The following is a 25,890-nucleotide window of genomic DNA, read 5'->3' as shown; positions in this document are numbered from 1 at the left end:
GTTTCACCCAACCTTTTGGAGGTGGGGTCCATTTGCAGTTTTTCCTAGCCTCCTTGCTATTTTTGACATAGAGCAAAGGAGGGTTGATTAGTTTTTATCAATTCTTCTTTATTTGAACATCCCAAAAGGAAAAGGATCCTTCTTCAAATCGAGCATTTCTTAGGTATGAGTTAACCGTTTCAACTATGCTAGCTTCTATATTTAAAGTTAACTCTTTCAGTTGCATTTCTATGTTCCAAAAAATGTGGCAATTCCTTTCTTTCCATGTCTCCCATGCTATAATGGAGGGACAAATATTCCATAGTTTACTATAAATTCCTTTAACCAAGTTAGAAGGTCATCCTTTGAGAAGATCAAAGAAATTTTTTGGTAAAGGCAAAGACCAACCTAACATCATTTTAAGCCATTCCCAGCATCTCTGCAAGAATGGATAACTAAATAAAAGATGATCAATGTCTTCACTACTTTGTTTACATAATTCGCATCTCGAAGGACCTTGAAAACCAATTTTCCTTAGTCTATCCGCAGTATGAATTCTTTTCTGAAAAGCCAACCATAGAAAGAATCCAGCCTTTGGAAGGCATGCCACATCCCTGTAGAGTTTAAGATGAATATCCACTTTGTCCCATTTTTGAGAATGAATCAGGGCTTTATAACTATTTTTCACACTATATTTCCTGTCATTTGATGCTACCCATATAAGCTCATCTTTCCTCTTTGTTTGCTTAATCCTCCTATTGGCTAAAATCTTTTCGAAAGCTTTTGTCGCAATTGAGTCCAAGCCCAAATCATCCAAGGATTTCCATATCCATCTTGATTTATTTTCAAAAGAAACTTCTATCTTATAATCACCAACTTTTCTACCCCATAAATTGACTAATTTTTCTTTTAGATCCTTTAGAAAGGTGTCATTGATCAAAGGGGGATGCCTATCCCAAGAATCTTCCCAAAATAAAGCTTCCTCGCCCTTACCTATATCCCAAGTCAAATATTTGCAAACTAGATGATGCCATTTTATCATAAAATTCCAACTCTTAGAACCTTTGGGTAAAGTTTTCATCTTGAAGATCAAGAGAGGATCATCCACGTTAAGATATTTATTGTAAAGAATCTTCACCCACTTCTAATCTCTTTCCTTGAAAAGACGCCAAATTAATTTGGCACTTAAAGCTTTGTTTTGCTATTGTAAATTCTTGATCCCCAACCCACCCATTTCTTTGGGTTTACAAATGTTCTCCCATTTGATGAGTGCCAAATTTGTATCTTCTTCACAATCATTCCACAAAAAATTTGTGAGTGTAGATTCGAATCTAAGAAGATGTTGCTTGGGAAGAGAAAGACACAAAAGAGGATATGTTGGAATGGCAGATAAAATTGATCTGATCTTTATACTTTTTCTGGCCTTAGTCAACCATTTGTCCTTCCAGCTTCCAAGCCTTGAATTTATCTTATCCAAGGTGTTGCACCAAACCTTACTAGATTTTAAACCTTTCTATAATGCAATACCCAAGTACTTACAGGGAAAGTTCTCTTTTTTGTAGCCCATGATTTTTTAGGTCTACATGTCTATTTCAAGTCTTGTATTAATGAAATAAATCTCAAATTTAGATTTATTCACTTTATAACCTAAAGCTTCCATGTAGGAGTTAATAATGTTTCTAAGACCAAAGGCCTCAGCCACTATACTTTTGCCTAGCAAAATAGTGTCGTCAGCATATTTTTGATGCATGATATTGGGCATGTTACTCGTAACGGTGATGCCTGCTTTCTTTTGATTCTTATCAGCATCCACCACTGCTCTCCTAAAGGCCTCAACCACGATAATGTAAAGAAATGGAGATAGAGAATCTCCTTTTCTAATACCTCTACAAATATTGAAAAAAACTTCAGGAGTTCCATTAATAAGGGTCAAGATTTTGGGGGTTGATATGAATTTAAAAATAAGATTGATCCACTGATGGGAGAATCCAAAGGTTTCAAGAACCTTCCAGTCAACCATATCATAAGCCTTTTGGATATCAAGTTTCATGAACATGCATGCTTCTTGATTTTTATAGGCAGAGTGGATCATTTCTTGAATGATAATGATGCCATCAAGAATGGATCTGCTCGAGACAAAACCTGTTTGTTCTTCTGAGATTAAGTTAGGAAGAATAGCCTAAGTCTATTTGCTAAAACCTTTGAATAAACTTTGTAAATAGTGTTACAAAGTGTGATCGGCCTAAAATCTCTTGGGGTCTCTGGATCTAACTTTTTAGGAATCAAAGTTAGAAAAGAATGATTGATTTCTGATAAAAGAGCCCCACCATTCCTAGAGGCTTCAATCACTTTCCAGAGATCTAAACCAATGATATCCCAAAATTTTTGAAAGAAAAATGCCTGAAATCCATCTAGGCTAAGTGATTTATCAGGATTCATGTTGAAAAAAACTAACTTAACCTCTTCCAGAGTAATGAATTGGTTTAGAACCTTATTATCCTCAGTAGTCACTATTTTAGGGATAACTTTGAGAAGATTATCTTGTGTTGTTTTGTTTGAACCCTCATAATTGTTTAAGATATTCTGAAAGTATTCTACGAAAGTATTTTCTATTTCACTTGGTTTGCCAGTTAAGATACCCAAGTGATTTTTGATACTGGATATTTTACTCTTTGATCTATTGTATAGAGTGGAGTTGTGAAAATATTTCATATTTCTATCACCTTTGTCTAACCATCTTTCACGAGATTTTTGTCTCCAAAAGGTTTCTTCTTTAGATGGACTGTTCTCCTGCTTCACCAATAGTTCCTTTTCTCATATATAACTATCATTGTTCATACCTTTCTTAAAAACTTCTAAGTTTAGATCCTTTAGTTGCTTTTCTATATCTAATTTTTCTTTGAAGATATTGTTAAAATTATTCTTATTCCACTTGAGAATTTGTTCCTTAAGCATTTTCATTTTAGCGACAAAAATGAACATCTTCAATCCTTCAAAGTTGTCTTGTGTCCACCATACTTTTAATATTATGTATGAAACTAGGATCTAGGAACCACATTTTTTTACCTTTAAATGGATTCCTCGCAAGTTTATGTGGCTCTGAAAATTTGAATCTAACCGAGTAATGATCGAACCCCGTGATAGGTAACATGGAAGAATGAAAATTCAAGTTTTTGACATCCAACTCACCTTTAATCAAGAACCTATCTAGTTTTTCAGCAATGTAAGATAAATCCTTCCTTCTATTGTTCCATGTAAAATTCCCAATGTTGATTGGGATATCAATCAAACTATTGGTATCGCACTATTCTTTGAATCTTTAGAAGCTTGAGAGATATGTTGACTACCTCCTACTTTTTCATTGATATCTAGAATCGTGTTGAAATCTCCACCTACTAAAAATAGACTTCCTTTAAAATTGTTCATAAATTTGGCAGTCATCCCAAACTATTTTTTTGTCTATATTACTAATAGGACCATAAACATTAATGAGAAGAAACTTAAGATCTAATTTTAGACTCTATACACTCCCACTGATCTAGTTGTTGCTACTATAAAGAATATCAATGGTGACCTTCCTGGGGTCCCAAAAGATTCCTAAACCCCCTAAAGCCCCTACTGACTCTTGAAAGAAAACCTTCCATATGCCTAACATTTTATCTAATTTAACACCTTCTATCTTATTTAGTTTTGTTTCCTGAATTAAAATGATATTAGATTCAAATATTCTAAGGTTCTGTTTTAGTAACCTTTTTTTGCTAGGGGCATTGAGACCCCTAGCATTCCATGTTGTGATCTTCATGGTTCCTCAGGAAGGTCCTTCCCCTTTCCTGTGTTGAATAGTTGATCTATCTTTTGTTGTTCTCTACTGAGCCCATTTGCTTCCCTGAGTTCCTTTAAGGATCTTCTTCCTCTTTTATCTTTCACTTTTCTGCATTTGGGAGATTTAAGACCTTCTTGATTCATATGAATCCCATGATGCCCTAGATTAATTTCTACATTCTGAACAGTAACAATTTTGTTGCTAGAATTCTTTTCTATTTCTTCATTTTCAAATTCTCTTAACATCTGATCTATAAGACCAGGATGATTTTCCAAATCTACAACTGAGTCTGGTTTGAAATCAATACTTTTAACTTCATCCTTCTACTCTATATCTGTTTCCTGCCTATTAACCATGGAATCTCTCATAGAAATATCCCCCTTCTCAATGATCTCTTCTCAGGTCTTCACAAGTATAATTATTACCTCCTAATTTAAGAATCCTCTCTATTAATTCTTCCTTTTGAGCTTCATAACTATTATAGATATTTTCAAAACTGAATACCTAAATCAATTCATCCGTTAGTAGATTAAGACTGTCCTTTTCTAATTTGGTTGTGCTCACATTTTTTGCTTCTGTATCCAAAATATATTTATTCAATAAATCTTGAACTACCTCTATCAAAGGCTTATCTGCTTTTTCTTTTCCTTTTTGATTGTTGTTTGGTGAGAATGGAGAACTTATTGTATGTGCAAGAGTCTTCCAGAACTTATATAATCTATGAGAAACCAAAGTAGCTTCTTTATCTTCAAGTAATTGCTTTTGCACCTGGCCATGTACCATCTCACACATATCATTCTAAAATTGATGTCCTTCTATCTTATTTGAGTTTGTATCAAATAACATAGCATTTTCTATATCTTCTATATTGTTTTCTTTATTGTCTCATGTTTCCTCTACTTGTTGAGAACTTGAAGTAACTCTATCTTTACCATCTTCGAATGAAAGCTCCACTTCAACTTCTGAAGACACACCCTTAAGAGGGAGGCTAATTACCTTTGGCTTTTCTGATAGGGGATTTGAATTTCCCATCTCTTTTTCCTTCCACTGTGATTGTTGCTACAAATTTTGTATTTCTCTGCTTTCACTATTTATACTGACTATGTCAGATTCTTTTGTCAAATTCTATCCCATATTGCTTTTTAAGGGTTTTTCTTTCCTTTTAACTTTCTATTTCCTTTTGGGCTTATCCTCTTTTGTACATTCTGATTTTTCCTTATAATTTTCCACTATTACTGATTTTAGCTTGACTTTTTTGGCTGGAGAATCGTCTATCTATCCCTTGTCTGATTCGTTTAAGCAAAAAGGTTTTGTCTAAAATTCAAATTCCTCGTGATAAGAAGTGTCAATGCTCTGATCTAGCAACTCTTGATTCCTCCTTTTCTTCATAACTCTCATCCGTGAGAATTTACTATTTAAATCTAAGGTAAGGGGAAGAGTCTCATATTTGATATTGTTATTACCATCCAATCTTAGAATTTCGGATATTTTACCTTCAAAGGTATGCACTGTTAGATCATATGTGGCTTTATTTGTTCTTACTTTCCTCTATATCTGTGATGGATGATTGAACTTGGTTTTGACAAGTATTTTAACATTATTACAGCATTGAAATGAAGAATCAATACATAAAATCTCTCCCAAAGTAGATCCTAAAGACTTAAGAATGTCTATTTGGAGAAGCTCTAGAGGTAAAGATGGAATATTAAACCAGGTAGGAATCATACAATCTAACCCTTCTATTTTGAAATCAGGGGACCATTTTATAAATTTAACTATATGACCTCTGAAGAATCATTTCGATACTAAAATCAATTCATTTTTAACTGATTCATCCAAACAATGGAAGTAGAGAATTTTATCAAAAAAGTGAAAGATACTTACTTGATCCATGTAGATTTCTTCTAACCAATTAGAGGGAAGGGGCAGATCTTTCTTAGAGTCATTCCATACCACAAAAATTCCTATGCCTTGACATTCTAGCTAGGAGTCTTCGACTTCTTTACTTGAAATGATAATGCAATTGTCTATTTGTTTAGAAGGGGACTTGGGCTCAGGATGCCAATTAGGGTTACACAAGGAGCGAATAGATGTGATAGCAGAATAATGATGGGGTGGAATGTATGAGCAAGGGGAGGCCATAGCAGGAAAAGGAAAAAACCTAGGCTATCATGATGCAGTGGATCATCAAAGGCATAACAATCTAAACTAACTGGTCTTGATGAAAAATCTCACCAATGGGGTTGAGCATATTTCGTCAAATTAAAAAACCATAATCTGGTTTTCTAGACTATCAATAGTGAAGAATGACCTTGAATCGAAACTACCTTATCTATATGAAGAAAATGTAGGTCCGTTGGTATAAGAATTTACCATTCTTTGATGCAAATTTGTCCCTTGTTGTCTCTGATGGTTCTGCTTTTGATTTTCTTCAATTTTCTCTAGTGTAGAGAAACTATTGGCAGTTTCCACCGCATAAACATCTCTGGGAAAATCCCTATTTGTTGATGTTAAATGGTGAGGATCTTTGGAATGCATATATTGAATATCATTTTCCCAGAGATCGTTGCCATGGTTTTTCTTCTTATTTTTGTGAAAATGTGACTGCCCTGATTTTTTCGCAATTCTATGCGCTTTCGCCATTTTTTTAAATTTTTTTCTTCAATAATTATTACCAAGTATTTTTGCAACTAAGTTACTGAAGTTTAAAATATATGAATAATCCAAGATTTATTTATTAACTGATAGTAATATCTTAGTTATAACCAAGTTGGACAAAATTGGATTATCAGTGAAAAGTTTGATTTGACATCTAGGGACAACGAATTGTTTCTATGGCAATTGATTCACCCCTCCCCTCTTAGTTACTCTCTTCATTTCCAACAATTGGTATTAGAGCATTTGGTGCTCGCAAGAAAGGTTTCAAGGACCTAAGGTAAAGATCAGGATGTCATACAGAAAGGAGATTCCCAAACATAATAGAGACAACTTTTCAGCATGAAAAGAATTGATGAAGTTGCACCTATCAAGCATTAGTGATATTGGTCTATTCCACTTGGAAAACAAATATGTGTCACCACCCAAACTTATGACTATGGAGCAGATGAAAGAGACAAAGGATCACAATATAATGATGATTGATATAACTTCTTCTCTCAACTATTTTGAATTTGACGAGTTTAAAGATTGTCCTATCACATTTGACATGTGGGAAAAACTACAGAGATTCTATGGAGGTGATAAAATTGTGTAAAGAGCCAAGGCAAAAATCTTGAGAGGAAAGTTTGATTCATTGAATGAAAGAAGGTGAGAACATTGTTCAATAAAGCGAAATAATCAAAGAAAATGTGAGAGCAATTAGAGTTGTAGGAGGAGACATAACTGATGAGACAATGGTTAGCAAGGTACTAAGAACTCTTCTTCCTATTTATGCAATTAGAATTTTAACAATTTAAGAGATGAGATGAAATCCTAAAAATAAAATAATCTTGGATGCACTTGTGGGAAGATTAACTACTTTTGAGTTGGATAACTTTGATAACTATGCTCCAACTCTTAGCAACTTTGAATCTGCATTCAAAATCAAACTGACCCTTCGCAAAAAAGGAGGAAAATCAAAAGGCAAATAGGTTGATAGTGAAGAAAGAGACGGTTCATACGAAGACCTTAAAGTCATCGAATCCCTACTTGCAAAAAGAGTATCAAAAGGGAAAGAGAAATTTAGAGGCAAAATTCAATGGATTTGTTTCTCATGTGAAGAGGTTGGTCATATTGTTGCAAGATGTCCAAACAAAGAAGACAAAGATGAGAAAAGAAATAGCAGGTTCAAAGGCAAGAAAGACTTCAAGAGCTACAAGGACTACAAAGACAAAGGTAAGAAATCTTGTTACATTGCTAAAGATTTTGATAGTGATGATAATGAAGAAGAGTAGTTTAAATTATTGTTAAGGATGAATCTAATAATGAGGAAAATGAAAAGATGGCACTTATCTCTCCTATTAGCAAAAATGACACATGGATCATAGGTAGTGGTTGTTCTCATCACAGGATTGTTGACAAAATTAAGTTTGAATGCACTACAACATTTGAGGTCAAATTGTGATAATTTGCAATAGCAAGGTAATTTGTGGGTGATTTTCATGCTTTTTTTTTGCAATTGTCCCTAACGTTGTCACAATACTAACGTTGGTGTCGCAATTGTGATACCCACGTGATTATAAACAGAAAAGAAGAAGAAAAAATGATATAAATCATTATGCATTTGATCTCTTGCAATATTGGAGAGTTGTGAATCAAAGATGTCAATGAAGAGCTACAAAGAGTGGAGATAAGTTGGAAGGTCTTGTCATTACCTTGATAAGTTGGAAGGTCTTACCCCATTTTCCATGCCCATGCCCTTGAAGGTCTTGTTGTGTTATTGCTCTGTCATTACCTTGTCATTCTCGTGCTCTTGTCTGTCGCATTAGGTATTATTTGTGTTTATTAGGTATTAAGTTCATTCTAGTTTTGGTTAAGGTATTAGATAGGTTTTTATTTATTTAGGGTAATCGTTGACATGAATATTCTTGTTTTAACAAATCTACATTCATTGACATGAATGTTCTTATTTTAGCAAATCTACATTGTTTTAATAAATTGAATGAGTTGAAGACCCAGAATCTTCTAAAACACTCTCTTTACATCTACATAATCTACCACCATGATTTTCCTCTACTTTCAAGACAACATTTTTATAGAGACAATGGATGTGGCCTAGTTTTTACTCATGATCGAGAGAAACAAGAAAAATAATCTCTCCTAATATTCAGTAATAAAAAGATCCCTAAGGTTTTTATTATTCTTAAGTTTGAAAAATCATTGTTAGCATAGCTAAAGTTGTTTTATGTTCTTCAAAAGGAGGAGGTAATTAATACTTCCCCTTTTTCTTATCAGCATGCAAACATTCCCAAAGTTTAACCACCACTGCATCTAGAGATATTTTGTTACATGTGAGAAATCATTTTTTGGAAAAGTGACTATTATTTCCTTATATGTGAGAAATATTTCTGATTATTGCATCTCAAGACATTTTTTTAGATGTGAGAACTCTTTGTGGAAAGAGACCACTATTGTATCTCAGGAATATTTTCAAAGATAACAACAGTTTCTAATATGTGTAAGACTTGAGTAGAAAAAATCTACATATACATTGAGAATCATAATTTTTTCAATTAGTAAGATAAAAAGAGTACAAGAGGTCTATAATCAGTCTTGTAACAACCTTTTATTGTCTGTTGCTAAGCCCTCTTTGATTCCATTACATAGAAAAAACCAGTAAACATTGAGAAAAGCGAGAAGAACTTTTATATTTATATGCAAATGGGAAATGCCCACTTGAAACTCAATACAAGATAAAATTCCCTAATCATAGTGTTGCCCAAATGGTGAAATATAACCAATACATAGAAGAAAAAAACTTGCAAACAATACAAGGTGTCAGCTAAGAATGGTGTTATAAGATTTTTCCTAATAATATTGTTTTTAGTTAATGTGATTTTCTTTTATTTGTAATTTTAACTACATTGATTTTATCCTATTGATTTGATTCCTTTCAAGTTAACTTATTTTCCTCAATACAACTATTGAAGTTATATTGTATATTTAGGAGGATTTAGTATTCATATTCATTTTTAGAAGCCTCTTCCCTACATACTTCTTGTTCCTAAATTCAAGTTCCTTTCACATTCCTATAAACATAGTTTAGGACTATCAAGGTATAGGAGGTAGTAACCATGAGTACCCTAAAGTTTTTATAACACTTGAGCAATTGGTCATTTAGGAAACCTTATCTTGTTTACCTTGTATATTAGTAATGGAGGTAAAGATTATTAGCTCGGACATGAAAATACCCAAGGATGCTTAGAATATTCTAGTGCAAAAAATGTTATAGTCAAAGCCAATTGTATATACAACTCTGGATTAGTTGTGAGAGAAACCTCATCTCCAAGCATTGAGACAAGGATAAGCAATACAAATGTCATTGTACTCACTATTATATCTTTGGATGTTCCCAACATTGCATATACTAGAGGAGGAACAAAATTGGAATCTGTACAAACATTAAATTCCTTGATTGAATTAAATGGGGATTCTCAAATTATTATTTTTTTATAATATTCCTTGCAATGATATGTTACTGGAGTAGAGAAATCAATTCAACAAACAAGTTGTCTGGATCATCTCCAAGCTTGAACATAAAGCTAATTATCCTAACGTAAACTTAAACCATGAATAACCCTATGGAAGTCAAACATCATAGTCAACTAAACCATGGCAAATTGGACAATAATTTTTTTTTTTTAAAGATGATACAATTAAAAAATTATAAATGTCTATAATAAAACTAATGATTAGAGCCACTTTTCAAGTATGACTATTTATCTATCTAGTTTTATATTTAGAGATGATATAGCAAGAAACTTCACAATTTGAACTAAGGTAACATAGAGTCTTGGATCACAAGACAACAATATTAATGTTGACATTTGAGATATAAAACTGCACTTTCTTTGAATAGGGAAAAGAAGACTTCCAAAAGATAAATGAAAAAGTTACTCAATTATACTTTAGAACTTTTTGCATGTGACCATGTCTATTTATTTATACTTACAAACTGCATCTCAAATAGGAGTGAATGCCTCTAACAACTAGGATAGTCACTGGGGTTAATGTGATAATGTGGGTTTGCAGATTGCAGTTAGGTAAGAATAAGCATCTCTGGTAGTTAGCTTAGTTTAAGGACTAGTGTTTAGTTTAGTTTAAAAAAATATTATGCTAAACACTTTAGGTTAAAACTAAATTTTTTGTTAAGAGGATGTTGTGGAAAGATTTGTGCAACATTTGCTTCAATTTTATGTTAAGAGGGCATTGTAGAAAGATTCATGTAATACTTCAATTTTAAGTTAAGAGAGTGTTGTAGAGAGATTCATGTAATACTTGCTTCAATTATATAGGGTTCACCTATTTTGTAATGTGGAAATGTGGATCGTGTTCTAAATAGTTCCTAGGATGTTCATAAGAAGTCCCATGGAGGGCATTTGAGATGTTTTTTGAGGGAAACATTGAAGATATAGGCTACAGAAAGGGTATGGTTGTGTGTCAATCAAAACAAAATACATGCTCAAATAAATGTATATCTCTACACTTCAGGAATGATGTCTATATTTATATACAGAATGATATGTATAATAATAGGCTAAAATAAAATATTGTTTGTCTTTTCTTTTACGTATGGTTTTCTTATATAAAGACAACCCAAATTGAGGGAACGTTTATATTTTTAGAAGTCCATATTATTTTCACAATTTAAGTAAATAGGGAAGAGAATATGTATGGCTTGTGATCATTTGGGTTTGTTTTGAGATATGTCTCTTGTATAGACTTCAATATTGAATTTAATAGAGAAAATTAATTGAATTTGTTTTGAGATATGTTGCTTTGAATTTAGTATTGATTTTAATAGAAAAAAATAGTTGGTTAATGGAAAGGAAAATCAATAAAAGAATAATATTAATGATAAATAAATTTATTAATAGAAGAAGTAATGTAAAATCTTTACATATAGATTTTAGTATGCCTTTAATAGAGTAAATTCCTTGTGTAACGGGTAGGAAAATTAATAAGTTATTTCATATAAGTAAAAATATAAATAGAAATTATCTATTATTTTATAATAATAATAATCAATTCATATTATATATGTGAGCACATGTTAATATGTATATGTGTGTGTGTACATTTCTTATTTTCATTTACTTATTGCTCCATAATCTATTAATATTTCTATGATTTGTAATTGAAGATAGCCACAAAGAAACATCATTGAGAACTTTCCATCCATCTAAATGATTTAGACCTACTTATCATTCTTATCCATTAGATGTCAACCATAAATTATACTAGTCCAATAATCCACATACAATTAAGAGGTAGCATGTATCATTTAATTGAAAGGTTAAAACAAAGAAAACGTAACATAAAAAATGTCATGAAAGACTCTTTGAAGGGGAAATGGAGATTAAAAATCAAGTGCAAGTTCTAAAATCTCTTGTACCTGCTACTGTTTTGGAAGATTTAAATGTAGTTCACAAAGATCCAAAGTTAGACAAGAATAGACCTACTTGCATAACTTGACTTGTTGAGAGGGGAATGTGGATATTAATTTGGGGTTAGTGATTAAATTATAGAGAAAAAGAACTACATAGAATAGTACTCACATAGTCCCATCAAGGGAGGCAAATTCACAAGCTTTGCATAGCTTATGCCCTACATCAATCATGGTAGATAAATACATTTAGCATAATGAAATTGAGAAACACAAGCACATGAAGACACTCACACAAAAAATTCCAACGCAAAAATCTATGATGATTCTATGAATGATCTGCACATTGAAAATCTCCACATATGATTCATACCTAAATAGAATCGAATAAGACCTTCCTTAGAAATACAAGAAAGAATCGAATAGTTTATTTTCTCAAATGATCAAATGTGTGAGGGGATATGAATGGGAGAAAGATAGTCCAAATAAGTAATTGATATGAAATGGGAGTTGTGTTGACGTGGTAGATGGAGATATAAATGGAGCATATTTATAGGGGTGAGATTGGATCATTGGGTGAGAAATGTGAAGAAGAAAGAGTGATAAAATAGATAATGCTTTGTGTTTCATCACATGATGTGATCAGGAAGAAAGAGTGCTTAAGAAGAAGAAAAATGAAAAATGATAGTTTTTCTAGTTATCATTTATTTATTGTAGACAACAGATATAGTGTTTACGCAAAATATATTTCATCTTTATATCAAGTTTGCAAACTTACTTATTGGGATTCACAAAAACAACGTATATTTACAACAAAAAGTACTCAAATGATCTTGTATGGTCTTGTATTGATATGTTAGGTGCTCTCCAGCCCATAGGCACATTTTAATGTGGTTCATTGAAGAAATACATGGTGATTTTAATGCAATTCAGTGAAGAAATACCTTGTTCAATAATTCTACCATCTTCAAAACCATATGTGCAGATATAAATATTAAGTATAACATGTCCAATATTTTTTGCATATATGCACATTAATTACACCAATTTTTTCTTTCAAAACTATATGTGCAGATATAAACATTAAGTACAACATGTCCAATATTTTTGCAGATATATACATTAATTACTCCAATTTTTTCTTTCAAAACCATGTGTAGATATAAACATTAAGTACAATATGTCCAATTTTTTTTGCAAATATACAGATTAAGTACACCAAAAAAATTCTTTCAAAACCAACTCAATAAGGGTACAAGAATAAGTTATTCCTATGAAGAATGATCATGTCAGATAATACAAAGGAATTTGATCAAAAGAAGGAGACAATCGCTAGATTGTCGTCTAACTTTCAAAGAGAAGGTGATGAAAAATATTATTGTCCTTGTAATAGTTGTAACAACTTAAAGACTTGAAGAATCAAAATCAAAACAACTAAGAGACATTGTAGGGAGAATGGTCACATTAAAGGGGGGTTTGATTATCATCCATTGGTAAGTTGTTTGTTATATTTTTTTCGCAATTAATATACATATGAACCACGAAATGGGGGTTTGATTATCATCATTTTATATAGGTCGATCTCCCTAAGGTAGTACTTGATATGGACCACCACATCTCGGAGGAACATGGAGGTGTGAATATAGAGGAATATGGAGGTGTGAGTGTTGAAGGAGAATATCATGATCCCATGGAAGATGGTGATCATGCCTAGAAAACACATTTGAAGATGATGGTACAAATGCATTGATCCATGACACATTTGATAGTGGTGTTGTTATTGTTGTTGATGATGATAATGATTATGATGAGGATGACATTGAGGTCGTCCATGATATACCTCTACTTGAGAAGGAAAACACGACCCTTTACGAAGGATCTCAATCAAATCTTCTCTCTGTTGTATTATTGTTAGTGAATTTAAAAGTTATGAATGGTTTATCCAACATAACAATGTCACATATGCTAAGGTTTGTCATATATGTCATTATAGTCTATAAAAGGTGAAATATGTACTATTAAGATTGTTTATACTAATGACTTATATTTTTGTTGTAGATGGATAGATGACTATTTTGTTACCACCATAAAATATTCTTCCTCGCTAGTACCGAGAATCATGTGCCACTATGAAACATATTGGAATGGAGTATCAAGAAATAGATGCTTGTTCTGAAGATCATGTTATTTATCATTAAAAAAAAATGAAAATACAATAGAATGCCCCGAATGACATTTGAGAAGATATCGAGATGATCGAGTGACAAAAAAGATGTCTCACAAGAATCTTCGTTACATCCTCATTATTCCATGTCTTAAACAATTATTCGGGTGTAATAGCTTGGCACAATTTATGGATTACCATGCACACAATAAAAGTCAAGATGACATTATTCGAATGCTTGTGAATGGTTCAACATTTATGGACATAGAGGAAAAGTGACCACACTTTAAAGAAGAACCTCCAAATCTCAGCAATACCTCCCTCCATGGATGTCAATAAAGAGGGAACACATTATGTTGGCAATGACCATTCTAGGTATTTTATTATTTTATTGTTATCTAAATGTAATTACAAGTCTTGAAGTGAAATGACCACAATAATTATCTGATGTTGTTCATTCAACTAGGTAAGTAGCAAATGAAAGATACGAATGTATATATTGTGTCTCTTATCAACAAGTTGTTGGTGTGATGGAATGGTTTCACTATGTGTGATATCTCTAGATCAACTAGACAAAAACAATTTCAATTCCATGCAATGCTTGTGTGGACAATTCATGATGCCCTAGGGTTCACACATTTCTGTAGTATGTTATGTTGAAATCTAGTTGTACGCAATACTACTAATTTCAAAAATAAACATATTTAATGCAATTGTATCGTTATCTTATAGGTCTTCAAACAAAAAGAAAATTTGCATGTCCAATGTGTGGTCCAAAGATGAAATCTCATCATTCCAAAAGTTTAAGAAAGCAAGTGTTTGATGAGTATAGACACTTCCTCTATAGAAATCATAAGTATCGAAGTGTTGAAAAATATTTTTTCAATGGGAAAGAAGAGACTACACCAAAGTCACGAAGAATGACACCTCACCTATGGTAGTAGGAATATAATAGAATTTGAGGTAGTATCGCTCCACCTAATGATTTATGTTGGAAATTATATATTTTGACTGTGTTTTGTTGGCTAATTATGTAATTGATGATCGTGAAGGTCGTCAAGGCATCATTGACCACCTTCTAAAGGGACTAAATGTTATCCCAAAGAATTTAGTAGGTTGCCCTACTACATATAGCTACAAATTGTGCATTTTTTTGATATTATGTATATAGGAAAGAATGTAACTGAGACACTATGGAAAATATTGGATGGAAGGTGTGACAAAGAAAAACTTCTCAAAATTTGCAGTGACATTCAAGATTCCAATCATGTAATGAAAAATATCATTGAATTAAATAACAATGGAGACCAGATTAATGCAAGTGCCCTTCCTTGGTTATTAACAGAGAAACAAAGTAATGCCATAAAAGAAGTCATACGAAAAATTTGATTTCCTACAGAATTTGCTACGAATATAAGCAATCTCATATCAAAGAAAAGTGAATTTGGGCAAGGGTTGAAAATGCATGATTGGCATGCCTTCATCAAGGCAAGTCAAGGTCTTTTGTATCTATAGTATATTTGTGAAATTGCATTCAAATTTTATTGTATTACATTAGAAAAGAATGAAATGATCAGTTGAAAATTGTTGTAGTATGTGCTACCACTATCGCTCCCAAACAACTTCGACAATACTATCAAACAAGTGATTTATGATCTTGGAAAATACACGAGGTAAGCAATGATATTTCTTCAATATATCAAGCAAGTAATATATTGTAAAGTCTCATATTTATATGGGTTTGTGTCTCGAATCTCTTGTAGGTGGTTGTCATCTATAGAAATCCATAAAGAAGATATAAAATATTGGAAGAAAAGAATTTGTCTACTAATGTGTGAAATGCAAAGGTGTTTACCTTCAACTTTTTTCAATGCACAAGAAGACTACCCCATATACCAAGTTGAGGAGATTGAATTGTGTGGACCTGTATAGCCTAGGCCAATGTGAATGGTTGAGAGACACTTGAAATTTTTGAAGGGTTTGGTTCGACAAAGAGCATGTCCTAAGGATCCTATGGTTGACGGATATATGGTATACCAAATAATGGTGTACGTTACTCAATATCTTCCTAACTTGCAACAAAGACCCATATAGATTACATTTGGGATCTCGAATCCATTAAAAAATTCAAAGGGGAGTATTTAGTGGGGAACGGTAGATTTAGGAAAGTGAAAGATAATAAACTATGAGATGTTATTGCAATTAATTAATTCTTAATCTTCAAAATAGATCTGTTGCAAGTCATCTATTTACTTTTGTATAGTTGCTAAAGAGTGGGATGCAATACATTTATTTGTTGCAAAAAATCAGGAATGGATTGAACGATGTCAACATTCTGGTCCTAGATTAAAATGGGAATTCGTGTATTCATTGGTTATACAAGCTCATTGTACTGGAGATTACAATGTTACACAAAAGGAAATAGATTTAGCCTATGGTTTAAGAGATCTCCGAGTACTTACAAGAATGTTAATCAACTGTATGTTGTTGAACTCGTGATGTAATAATTTATACATGTTTGACATTATTGTAGGTGAAACACCACAACATTATGTTATGCAATGGTTATAAATTTTGCATCAAAGAGTTTGATGACATGAAGTGAACTTGTGATTTTGGGATAAGTGCAATCTTCTAGGTGACCAATATTTCATCTAGAAATGACTTACATCCTTGAGAATCTCGAAATCGATACTATGACATTTTGGTTGATATACTTGACTGACTTTAATTCCTTCACATTAACTCTCTTTGTCGTCAAATGTTATAGACTACAACTCAATCAAAGTGATCCTCATAGAACTATTATTGAGCATGAGAATGGATTTCCAATGCTTAATACAAGGTTGTTTGAGCCAGATGGGGATGATGCCTATGTTATTCCAAGCCAATTTGAGTGAGTATTTTACTTAGAGGTTTCACATAAACTGGGTTGGTCATTTGTTGTTAGACATGATCCATGAGGAAGGTTGATAAAGTATAATGTGATGGAAGAAGAAAATATCGAGGAAGAGGAAGAAGTGGATCACGATCAAGAGTTAGTTGATGATGCTCCTAATGCAAATGATGTTGCTATTGATCACGATGATGATGCTTCTATTGATCATGATGATGATGATGATGATGATGATGATAATGACGATGACCACAATAGTGGTGGTAACAATGTCGACAATGACAATGATCCTGGTGATGAGATGGATAAAGAATAATCAATGACGGGGGGTTTGATTAGCTAACATTAGAGGTGGGTTTGATTATCAATGACAAGAATGAAATGTTAGTTATGTGATCAATGCATGTGCTATTCAATATTCAGTTCTTGATAGATCAATGATTAATTTAATTAACTTGTCATGTACCTTTTACTATTTATAATTCATATGTGATGCTAATATTCAATGTAATTTTGAGTATATGTATTATGATTTTTTTAGCTAACACAGGACAATTGATTTACATATTCAGAAACCTAGAGCCCTTTCACAAGCATCCCACACAGTCTCATGGATCATCGGGTGTAAGTTAGTACACCCCATAGAGCTTCCACCTATCTCTCTTATTTCATGGAGTGGAGGTACTGATGAATAGGTATTTGTCATTTTTGTCTTCCTTGAGCGAGGAAAATGTAAGAATGGAAGAAGAAAGTGAGACATTTAGTATGTCTAAATCATGGAGATCAACTTGAGGTCAAAATATCAGAAAAAAATTCATTAAGCATATGAAAAATTTCCTTGCTCAAGGGGGGCCATGTTTTTATGATGATGATAGTGAAGGTGACTCTGATGTGCCCTTTAGGTACAGACATCTATATAAACAATGGGTCCCCGATGAACTTCCTTCAATAAACACTGATTTTGTTGTTGGAGGGAGGATATATCACATAGCATCATCCTCATTACATGGTTTGGGCATATTTTCCATGAATGGCATAAAGGTCTCTTACAACAAGGTTGTTAAATTGATGGAGTATGTTAGACTTTGCTATGATTACAGTAGTTGGATGCACATTGTTAGATATAAAAAAAGTATGTGTCGTTATGCACTCGTGAAAAATTATATACAACAAAAATTTAATGAAAAAAGTAAAACAATAGCTATATACGTTGACAAAAGGCCAACAACATTAGGGAATATTGCAGGTTTTATAAATAGTACATGACCCATATCAACTAAGAAACAACCCAATTGAATATTAGAGGTGCGTAAGGGAAATCACATATTTGTATGTGTGATAAAAGAAACATGTGAAGGCAAAGAGCTTCTTATTGATTACAATTTGAATCACATAGATACAAACAAAACCACTATCATGGGTGAGGTGGTATGTACTATGCACATTTAAAATCAACTCCAATTAATAAATCCAACACAACATTAAATTTTTATTTATTTTTTGCTAACTTAGAATAATAACACGTGTTTTAACATGTCTTAATGATTTTATTTTTTTAAATAAAGGCCTATAGTATAGATCAACAGCCATAGGATATGCACGGGGACAATGGTTCTCACGGGATTTCTTCTTCCCGACAAGTAAAACTCATTGTTGTTGTACAAATTAGATGCAAGAAATATGTTAATGTCTATTTTTTATTATGTTTTATTCTTCACTACTATTTTGGATTGATTTTAAATATAGCACTAATAATATTTTTCTTGCAAACGTGTTGATCAAAAAAAGGGAAAGGAAAAAGTAGTCCACGAGGAGCTAGACGTTGAGAAGGATGGATTCATGATTGGTTTTGCATCAGCACTAATCTTGTGGCTATAGTGCAAAAGGTGCTTCATGATTTAGCAAGAAGGTTAAAGTAATAGACATCAACTTGACCTCAAACTCAAAAATACAACAGAGGGATGATGAGTTGATGCACCTAGTTGAGACATATATAGTAAGTATTAATGTAGGTTTTAATTATAACAAAAGTTCAATAATGGTTTTTATAGTATATTCTTTTATTTATGTCATTAAATAAAATGCATATGTGTAATTTTTATAGAGGATTTTGAAGAGGTTCAAGGGCGATGCCCTAGAGGATGATACTTTGGGTGGTTCAAGTAAATTGCATGTTCTATCCTACACTTGTGTTTTGGTCAAACAATGTTTTTTTTAATAGCTCTAACAAACTTGTTTTATTGTGCTCTAACAATCTCATTTTTAAGCTCCTACCATTAATCCTATGTTCACTATGCCGCCTGCTACAAGGAATAGAACCAAAGAGGTAATGTCGACTGCAAATTTTGCAACACGTAGCATGGCCACAGATGCGATGGCAATGCCTATTGGTAAGTAGATTCCTCTTTTTTCCTCTCATTTTTCAATTGTTTATTTCACTTGAACTATTATTTCTTAGAGGGCATTTTGTATATAATGGATTCATTTTATGCAAGAGACGATGAGGACATTCCTTGGTGTACCCGTGTTAGATGTACGAGACCACTAAAGAATTGTGATCGATTGCTTGTGAGAAATGAAGATGGTCTTCCGCTGAGAGTAGCCCAACTTCCAAGTACTTTAAAGATTGATCCTTTCTTTTACTATACAATCTTATACTCATAATCAAATGCACTAACCTCCCATACCGTCCCTTGCAATAACTACTTATCCCATTATTATTTTGTCGTAAATCATCTATTTTATGAAAAACTTAATGATGAATGTTTGTGTATTTTTAGGCCGACCATACGCACAGGGTATCATATTTTGATTTCATTGCTAGATCATGTTTCCTTTGATCAATTTCTTCAAATAAATTAAAAGGTAGCTTCAATTTATTTATGAATCTAACAGTTTTTTTCTTTCCTTAAAAGGTGGAATTTGAAAACTAAAGAGTTAAAGGATAAACTCATTGATGCCAAGACAACACTTTTTGGACCCAACATCTTTCAAAGACTTAGGCTCCTTGAGAAGGTAGGACAAGCTTTGAAGTATATTAAATACAACCACAAGACCCCAATAGAAAACAACCCTTGATATGAGCGCCCCCCCTATATTCCTATTATTGAGTGGGAGACTCTTAAAAAGGATGCAACTAAGAAAGAACAATACATGGTGGAGAAACAGGGCCACCTAAGGAAAGAAAGTATGTCATAATATTAAGAATGAAATTATGTACTAGTTACTCTTAATACTTATGTGATCTAACATGTTTCAAACTTCACATAGGTTGCTTGATACATCAAAGGCAACCGAAGCAAGAAAAAAAAAGCACAAACAACACAAGCTCAGCTCGAAAGGATATTCAAAACTTGTTGCATGAATTGTTAGCATAAGTAAATGAAAAATTATATGAAAATATTTATAAATTGTAAACAATTTTGGTCTTTGATGAAACTGATTACAAAAACAATTCATGATACCAAGCAAAATTGTAGGCCATGGAGTTATAAAAAACAACTTATGAAGAGGAAAAGAAATTAGCCTATAGAAAAGGCTATACAATCGTGGTTGAACAACTCTGAACAATTAGTGCACAAGGTTCTTCTATTGGATCTATTGATGAGGTAAATTGATTTTTATTTCAAATTGAATATTTTAGCAATTACTGTATTTGATATTAAGTTCCAAATATATAAGTCGTTATATTTGTTTTAAGTAAGGAAACAATGATTATATATTTGTTTCAAACTTTAAAGTGAATATAACTATATGTATTAAAATGAATGATTAAAATTTCTCAGTATTTATCTTGTGTGTGTGTGTGTGTGTGTATGTGTGTGTGTTGTTGATAAATGTATTAATTATTTACATTGGATTAAAGCCTACCAATCTTGATACACCAACCAAGCACCATGGAGGTGTCGATTCGAATGTGGATCACAGTACTGAAGGTATGTATTTTCTATTTTATTTTTTATTTTTGAATTAGTAATACAAGTAAACATTTTAAATTGAATTTGGTGTAGTAATACAAATTTAACTATAATATGTGTTAGGATTAAGAAAACATCTTGTATTACAGTTGCAGGGGATGTAGAGGTTGTTTCTAAAGACTGTGTTGAGGTTCAAGCGAATGGGTAAGATGATGTGATTGGACAAGGTAAAGAGCACTACATTGTTCTTTAAAATCTTTTGTCTCAATTTTTTAAAATTTAACCCTTTTATTTGTTATTGCAGAAAACCCACCTTTGCAAAGGACAGCAAGGTCACGTCCACGAGTGAGAAGAAATATCGATGATGACATGGATATGCCTCTGCAAAAATATAGGGAAGGAAAAAAGAAAAATCAGGTGGACTAACTATGTGAATCTCTTGGTTTCAAGCAATGTAGAAGGAGGTCATAGTTCAATATGCAATCTCAATTCATATGCATACAACATCAGGTGGAGCTGAAAAAATCCAATAGGTTTGCAGTTTTGTTAGAGGTCTTTAATTAGGTATTTTAAGTTATAGACCATCATGAACATTGCAACTTTGACTCTTATAGGCAAGGGTAATGTCCTCAGCATGCAAACAAATCAAGATTTTCTATGTGTTGGCTTGCTAAGGACATTCTCTCATCCATAGCAACTAGAGTTCTAACATTCATGATGGTCAACAATTTTAAAAACTTAATAGACCTATTAGATAAATGTAAATGTAGTGGACTTTTTCAGCTCTGCCTATTGTCCATGCATATAGAATGCAGTTGCACATGCATTGTCGATTCAGAGTGGCATTCACAAGTTTAACAAATCAATGGTATGATGTCATTCACATCTAAAATTTTGCATTAGCAAGTTTAGTTAATTGTTAGACTATTGTTGCAAACTATACATTTTCTTAAACTTAGTTTTGGGCTCTGAAATTTTTAGAAAGTGGATGAATCATTTTTCATATTTGCACACACATTGCCACATTACATAGCCTATAAATAATATCATTTTACGTATATTTTCAACATCAACCAACAACATAAATTCAGATCAGTACTCAGTCAACAGAGGAAAAAGGATACCCAGTATTAGAACTCTATAAATTGTGAGATCAAATACGAGAGAAATCTCAATATTGAACATCAATAACCTAATGAAACTATTCATGCATTTGATAAAAACTTATAACTAGATATGGGTTTAATGTCTATGGTAAAAGTGTCTAAGATCAAATATTTGAGTTCAATATATGAGATCAAATGTTTGGCTATGAGTATAGAAGTGTATGTCACATAGGATGTCTGTTGGAGGAAGCGGTGTATGTCTTCATGCTTGGTGTTGCACAAGATACAAGTCATATGCTGATGAGGAGAAATAATAGAAATATTATATTTTATATATCATTGTGGCCTAACGATATTGAAATGCAAGTAGGGGGCAATAGAATTTCCATACATACTACTCCAAGTAGTCATCTATTGAGTGATCATTTACTCCATGGCTTCCTTTAAGTGGTTAGTGAGGAAAGTATTTTGGCATTTTTTTCTTCATGTATTTTACCTTCATGTACTTTATATTCTTTGGGATGATGACTATGGTTATCACCCATAACATAATGTTGTTGCAGTTACAGCAAGACATTTCTTCATGTTGTAGAATATTTTCTCACGATCCAGATCCCTCATTAGGTAAGCTACCTTGTCCCCCATTAATAAATGATTGACTTATGTTGAAGTACAATCTAACAAGTAGGATGGGCACCTGCAACTTGACAATGATTCCTCTATGGGGGAGATGGTATTATCGATTGAACCCTATAGCTTGGACACTTTATGGCCTTTTGTCTTTGCACTATGGAGATGTAGAGACCAATTAAAGGATGAATTGAAAAAGAAGTGGTTAAATGTATAAATTTTCTAGAAATTATGTCAATTGTTTTAATCTAAAAAAATTGTCGACTTTTTTAATTATGGTAGTTTTCTAACATTAGATTTTGCTATTCCAGTAATTGTTGATGGTGACAAATGGATTGTGCTTGCCAGATATAATGCAAACAAGTTTACTAGGATTGCATCAAAATATTAAGTGAGGTATGTAGTATTTGGTACTTTTCTAATCTATATAGATAATGAAATCTATAGATAGAATTTAAGAGTTCACTATGCTGAAATATGGGTTACTTCAGCTAAGAGATCATAAGGTTATTTCTTTCAAGCGAGGTCTTGAATATTTGGTAAACTATGCTTAATTATGACTTATGGTAGATGTGTATTCTAGTCTAAATAACTCCACTACAAAAATGAAGGTGTCACCTTCGAAAATATTTGCAAAAGATACCAAGTTACCTTTTCTTCCATTCTTCTTTCCTTCCATCTTGATTATCCAATCTATTTTCTCCATATAAAAGTTACAAAAGTTTAGCTACTTCCTCAAGCTTTGTGCATATACTAGGAAATAATTGAGTAGATGTAAAGCACTACTCACTTTTCACTATGTTTTTCTCTTCAAGTAGGTGTAATAGATGAAGCCATGAGAAAAAAAAATGACATCAAATACATTTTAAGCTTGATAACCTCTTTACATGGGTGTTATAAGGGGATGAATTATGGCTCATCTTGAAGCTCGCTTTGTCAAAAAAAAAATCTAACAAGGTCATATCCTCTATCTCAAAATGTAAAGGCTTGCATTGTGTTTTGAATAATGGAACTTCCATCAACTAGGGAATAGTGAGTCAAGTTTTAGGATGGGGATCTAATAACATGTCCATTATCCTTCTAACGTCGTATATATGAAAACTAAGATGGGCATTTAATTTATCAATTGTATATCTTATTGTACATGATCATCAGATTGGGATCTTGAAAAGGTAGACAATTAGCCATCAAAACAAACAAAATAGCCCCTCATGACCATACATCTACCTTGGCACCATCGTAGCCTTTTCTTGTAATCATCTCTTGTGAAACATATGTAGGAGTACCAAAATTTGTATGCAATAGACCATTGTGCTTAAGTTGTTGAGTCATTGAACTTAATCTAAAGTCTAAGACATTCATATTGGTGCTCTGGTCTAGACTCAACTTTTGCAATTTCAAATCTCTTAATAAACTCTCATGCTATCACAAAAGTCCACTACATTGATAACTTGTTGGAAGTATTTACTTGCTACATCCTCCTTTATCTTTCCTTTGGCAACTTTGTTGAAGAGTTCTCCTATAATACATTCCATATCAAAATAGATTTTGGTATTTTTTTCCATGATTTAAAATAGTTGTACAATGTTGGGATACTTGACTAGTCTAATCATAATTGTGCAGTGTTGGGATGCTTGGCTAGTCTAATCTTAATGTATGACTTTTCACGATTGTCGGCATCACCACCTTCAATGTAGTGGTTGTGTTTCTTCTTTAGTCCACTAGATGGAGCTCTGAGTTTAAATGGCCACAAAAAGTTGTTCACTTTCATGAAGTTGGGGCCAACAATAACAATCTCGTGGATACGATCTTCAATACAGATTATGCCATATTTACCTAAAACCTATTCACAAGCAACAAGGTAGAAATAATAAGCACTAGGAAAGCATATTAACTAACACAAAAAGGCATCATGGACACAAGTACCTTTTCAATGAAAAAGTTGTTAGTCAAAGAAATCCACTGCTTATCAACTTTTCCATAACCTCTCTCGTAAATCAACTCTCTTATGCTTTTAAAATTTGGATATCTAGAAAGAATTAAGCAAGAAAATCAAATAACAATAGACACAAGAATCTATGAAATAAGGAAAAATTGATCTACATAATTCTTACAAGTGACCAAGAACATAACCAAAAATCACATATGGCTCAACCTGATGCAACATGTTCATTGTTGCTTTGTTCACTTTTAGAAACATGTCATTGAAGATCTAAAATAAAGTGCCATACCAAGTCAATATCATTGGAATATTGTATATACATCCAAAAGCGATCACTAACCACTATTTCAAAAACAAAACATGCAAAAGAGATAGGTCAAGCTAAAAAAGGACCAACCTGACTCAAACACAAAAGTCGCAAATTTGTTATTCTCTTTGGATGCATATCATTGATACTGAATAAGAAAAATAAGAAACTCAATAAACATAAAGAACTACTTATAAACTTATATTATAATTCGGGAAGACTAATAATTTTGTGTTCCTCTTTATTTAAAATAGAAGAGATGTAAATATATTATAATAAAATCTGGAAAAAAAAAACATTTGCTCTTTTTAATGAAAAATAGACTAGTGAGCTAATAGTCTACCAAATCTATCACTGTATAAAGACCAAGAAAGTACAAGATATATAAATACTACAGACTAGCTACTTTTCACAAATACAAATAATGAACAATAGCTTAGCTTCTGGCTCAACATAAAAGCCTCCTTTCATTCTTTTCAATTTGATAACCTCGCATTCCTAATTTTTGTCACAAAGTACACAAGATACTTACTAAGGTACATTCCTCAACCCTAGATGGCATGATGACACTTCAATACAAAATCCAAAAATTTATTAAATTATCCACATACTCCTTGGTTACTCATAAATTGATATAAGACTTGTCAAAAAGAAACTCAGGTACACACTTAACACTAGATGGAATGGTGACACATCACTCACAAATCAAGCAATTTATTATCTACTCCGTACACTCCTTTGAATATTCCCCAGCCTTCTTAAATATCAATTTGTGGTTTGTAGCATTTTTAACTTTTGAAACTTCCAACTGTTGCTTCTTGTCATTCTATCATTCTTCATTTCTTTTCCTCTTCTTGAGAACTGACTCAGGCACAAGCTCGTGATGACATTGATTGTTTTTACTAAGTTTGTGAGAGCATAATCCAACATCTACTCATATGTTGCTCCTCTTTTCCCAGACATCTGATGACTCAAATAAGCTTCTGAATTTTGTGATTTTGAACAAGTAGGGGTGAAAGCAGGGCAACTACATTTTCACTTCA

The 25,890-nt window shown here is 32.5% G+C and overlaps 1 pseudogene; it reads right to left on the bottom strand.

Annotated features, from left to right (window-relative positions):
* Window positions 1–3,777: 3,777 nt before the first annotated feature.
* Window positions 3,778–25,890, bottom strand: part of LOC149539685 (uncharacterized) — a 32,506-nt pseudogene continuing 10,393 nt past the window's right edge.

Source organism: Cupressus sempervirens, chromosome 9 (genome assembly GCF_028749045.1).
Source record: "Cupressus sempervirens isolate cs-2001-9-10 chromosome 9, ASM2874904v1, whole genome shotgun sequence".
NCBI lineage: Eukaryota > Viridiplantae > Streptophyta > Pinopsida > Cupressales > Cupressaceae > Cupressus > Cupressus sempervirens.
The sequence above is the reverse complement of the archived record's forward strand: the minus strand, read 5'-3'. Positions and strand labels throughout refer to the sequence as shown.